The sequence below is a fragment of the Amia ocellicauda genome (genome assembly GCF_036373705.1).
Source record: "Amia ocellicauda isolate fAmiCal2 chromosome 11 unlocalized genomic scaffold, fAmiCal2.hap1 SUPER_11_unloc_1, whole genome shotgun sequence".
In the NCBI taxonomy this organism is placed as follows: Eukaryota; Metazoa; Chordata; class Actinopteri; order Amiiformes; family Amiidae; genus Amia; species Amia ocellicauda.
Window position 1 is genome coordinate 216,915 of NW_027102659.1, and position 4,486 is coordinate 221,400.

At 44.4% G+C, this 4,486-nt stretch overlaps 1 non-coding gene across 1 annotated transcript; it reads left to right on the top strand.

Moving 5' to 3' along the window:
- Positions 1 to 3,894: 3,894 nt before the first annotated feature.
- trnav-aac (transfer RNA valine (anticodon AAC)) lies at positions 3,895 to 3,968 on the top strand. Its single transcript has one exon. It is a non-coding gene; the product is annotated as a tRNA-Val (tRNA).
- The last annotated feature ends 518 nt before the right edge of the window (positions 3,969 to 4,486 follow it).

Below are 4,486 nucleotides of genomic sequence, written 5' to 3' on the forward strand. Positions count from 1 at the left end.
ATTTTCCAAATTGTACCGTGTAACTGGATATTTCATTTTTAGGGTATATATCGAGAGAGGCGTTACTGGGTAGAGTCACGTAGAAGCCTCCTGATTCCATCTTGAGTACCGAAAGTAATGCCCCCAACACACCCACGGGCATGTTGTTATAAGGATTGAATATCGCAAACCTGTTGTTCCGGGACCCAACTATTGAACTTTTCAGGCCATCCAAGCCATTTCACCAACACGTATTTTTTCCGGTTCTGGGTTTTTTCAGCTAATATCTTTTCAACTCTGTATACACTGTCTTTACCCACAATCATTTTTTGTAACTCGGCTTCGTAAAACGTTCCTTCTATATCCTCCCCGTCATAGTCTTTTAACCGGTACACGGGGGGGTCTCAAGCCAACTGTTCGGTAACTGTAAAATATTCGTCAGAAAATGTTTGTTCATAACCTTTGGCAAAAGTACTCCTTAGCTTTGAAACGCGAACCACATCACCGATGTTGAACTTATAAGTAGTTTTTCCCTTCTTAATAAATGGTCCGTATAATTCTTTATAGACCTTAAAAGAATTACTTTGATCAACATCTATAGGCTTCATTTTAATACTGGTGTGATACCCTTGGTTGTAAGCATCGATAAAATCCTGAACTTTATCAAAATACTTGAACGTGTTGACCGCTGTAAAATATCTCCAGATTTTGGTCTTCATGGTGCGGTTAAACCTCTCCACTACCAATGCCTTAAGCTCATTACCGGTGGTGAAATGATGTATTTTGTGTCTCTTCAGTAGATTCTGAAATTCTCTGTTGAGAAACTCTTTTCCTTTATCAGTCTGCAGTTTTTTAGGACATCGACCCTGGGACAATATATCCTCAAAGGCCCTTGTCACCGCCCGACCTGTTTTTTTATGTAGAATGCGAGCCCAGGCATATTTTGATAACACATCGATACACATCAACATCAATTTGTGACCATTGTTATGTTTTGATAAATTTGACATATCGACTAGATCCATTTGCCATTGTGAGTCTATGTCAGTTGCATATACGCGGTTTCTTTTAAAGTTAATCCTGAGAGGTTTATGTAAGGTATAGGCGTCTTGTTCCCGTAACCATTCTGAAACAACCACATCATTAACCTTCACTCCGGCCTCAGCGAGTCCTCTTTGAAAACCCTTCTTACCCGCCAAACCCCCAATCTTGGCTGGGTTGTAGTATAGTTCCTGCATTTGGGGAGCTTGCCGAGTCATTCTGTCAAATAACCAAACAGACCCACACTATGCGCAAAGTTTTTATACAAGGTTTTTTATTCAACTTCAGGAGAGCAGATACCCCTTTTTAGACATTTGAGAAAAGTATAACATACACAACAATTTTTTCTACGGTCCAGACAAAAAGAAATCAGATGATTGGTTACTTGATCTATATCAACAAATATACCTGTTTCTTTATCTTGTAGGCACACACCTCAGTTACATATGTAAATAAAACAACAATATGACCTATTTTAAAAGTAAACAGAGGTGTATTAAACATGCTCAGCAAAAGGTCATACAGATGTTGATGATATGGCCTAATATCATTCTTGGCCCCCTTGAGCGCTTCATCCCAGTGTTCGTACCCCCCGGTCTTTGTTACAGCAGCCATTCACTTTTCCAGGTTTGAAAGTTGATCCTCATCGATGGTTAAATCTGTAGAGAAAAGGCTCGCGTTGGCTACTTTTCTGTCAAGCACATGGTGTAATAGCGCTCTCAGGTTAGCTACAGAGTGTTGATGACAGAACCAGTTGCAGAAGCAGTCCAGAACATTCCCCATGTTCAAAGTCCCTTAGTTCAGGTCAGAGTCTGAATCAGTGGCGTAGATGTCGAATTCTTCGTCGCTGCCCCCAGCTTTAACTTCTTTACGGAAGAAATAAGCTTTTAGCTTGCCAGCGGTTTTTCTACTCGGCTCATCCAGGTCATTGAGCAGCTGCCCAAGTTTCTCTATTATAAACGGCTCCTTTTTCAGCTCCAGCAAAATCTCATCTATGATTTTCTGGACTTGTCCCGCAGTGACATGTATGTGGGAGTAAGACAGCGCCTTGATTAGTGCCGGTTTCAGCCACGGTTTGTTCAGTCTTCTGTAAAACACGTTGAAATAGAACAGGAAATAGTAACGGTCTGGTTCAAACAAACAACTGTGTCTCAACTGACTGGGGTGATTCACTTCACACCCCCGACAGACTTCTTTCAGAGCTCGGTCGATGAGAGCACTCAGAATATACACCAGGGTGCTTTTAACTACTCTGCTTACTTGGTCACATACCCCGGGCATAAATCCTGCGTCTTCATCACGCCCCCGGGACAGTCCGATGCTCATTGGGTCGCCTGGTGGTTTGTGGGGTGTTTCTACATCCATTGGACTGACCCCCTCCTGAGACGCACAGAAGGTAGACAGTTCGGCAAAATCGAGGCCCTCCATGAGCTCCAGAGGCTGGGGATCCCCGAGACTCATTTGGTCATCCATCGCACCTCATGTTGTTTCGTCCTGAGGGACCGGGGTCTGAGGTCTTGGAGGGTAACCGCAGTCAGAGGGTTCCGGAGTGTATACAAAATCTGGGGAATAGAACCAGGGGTGATCCCGGGTTTGAAGAGGCCTGTAGAGCCTGTCGACGTCCGCAGCTTTCGGGTAAGACATTCTCTTTAATTTTAAACCATGAATGAATTGTTGCGCCTTTTATCCTATCTCTTCACTACGTCACGACACACCGCCCTCTTAGAAGAGAGTAGCCCCTGAGCCGTCAGACGGCGTCAAACATAATTTCAGTAACCTGTTTTTCTGGATCCTCCACACCCCCTTCAATAGGGTTTGTAATCAGGGTACTGCTAAGCAAAACCTTACGATCTGTAGTTAGAGATAGACTCTTCACCACTCTACCGTAGTTCTGCAAGCTTTCCCATTCACCACCTTTCAAAACCCTGAGTCGGAGACTCCATTTCGCATTCTCTTGGACCCTCTTGCAAGCCTTCTAGAGTCTTATCCCCAAGCCCCAGATCTCTCCAGGCCATCACCTTCAACCAGTCCTCATAAGAGTATTCAATTACCGTCTCAAAAGGTTCCAACGTACCCTCCTTCTCTCCCAAAGCAAAAAGCTCCACTCCAACATAGCTGGGATCCCTTTTAAAGCGGTAACCCCGTCGAGCCCCCCAGAACAACACCCAGGAGCGTTCAATCTTCAAATTGGTGAGTACAGGAACCCTTGCCCGGGATTGTTTCTTGCGGGGTTTCATGTTGATGTCGCTGGACATGTTGAAGAAGCGGGATGTTTCAGAAGCTGAGAATTAAAGAGGTATTGCCTAAAAGCAGCGCGGGTTCTTAAATAGAGAGGAGAGTTTCGGGGCGTTGCCTTCAGAGGGGTGGGGGTATTTATGGGTGGCCTTGTTGTTCAGGGTTTTATGGGTGTACACTTTCTGACGGATATGACGTAGGAATAATTAAGGAAATAACTCTACCTAAAATCACGCCCTCCAATTATGACGTAGGAATATTAATAAGCTTAGGGCATACGTCATAACAAAATAGGCCGCGCCCAAAAAACCCTACTATCTACTCTTATGTAGTTGAAGGCGCAGTATAGCTCTGATAGTCTGGTGGTGACGGAAGACCACCAGCCGTTTGAACAAGCCATTCAGCATCACCTTGTTGGGCTAAGTGCAGGCACTGTCAGAGCGCAGGGCGTCCTGCCTTTGAAAGAGTTTCCGTAGTGTCCTGATGTGCCCTTTAGCAATGCCAAACAGGTCTGTGAAAATGGCATCCTTTCGCGGCACTTCAGACGCCATCTTACAGCCTAGCCGACCTGAAACGCCTGAGCCCGTTTTACCAGCAGGCTTCAACGGTAACCGTTTGAAGCAAGAGGCGGCGGTGTCAGTTTCCGTAGTGTAGCGGTTATCACGTTCGCCTAACGCGCGAAAGGTCCCCGGGTTCGAAACCGGGCGGAAACAGCCTGCTGTGGGCTGGCCCTTTTCGTCCTGCTTGCCCTCGTGGTTCCCCGGAGGCGGTGGGTGGCTTTTCTTCATTGGAGTGCCCGAAATCGGTGCTTTCAGAGCGTCCGTCCGTCGACAGGTTGAAATTGTAAACGCTGGTGTAGCCACTTTTAATTAAAATCTGATGATGTTGATGTTGTTGTTCTTGTTGTTGTTCTTGTTGTCATCGTGGTCGCCGTCATTATTATTGTTAAAGTAAAGCAGTAGTTAGATTTGTTGCTACCGTAAGGTGTAGAAGACAACAGTAGGTATGGCGTGTGATATCAAAACATTCAGAATTCTTTTAACCTATAAAAAATATAAGCATTGTAAAATAAACCCAAATATCTCTTTTGCGGGGATAAACGCTGTTCTGAGTAGTTTGTAACTTGTTTAATACCAAACAAAGCATCGCTATAAAAAAAAAAAAAAAGAATCACTGTATAAGCGCTTGTTATTTTAGATCTTTATAGTTATTTTCTTGGCTCAGGTTGTTT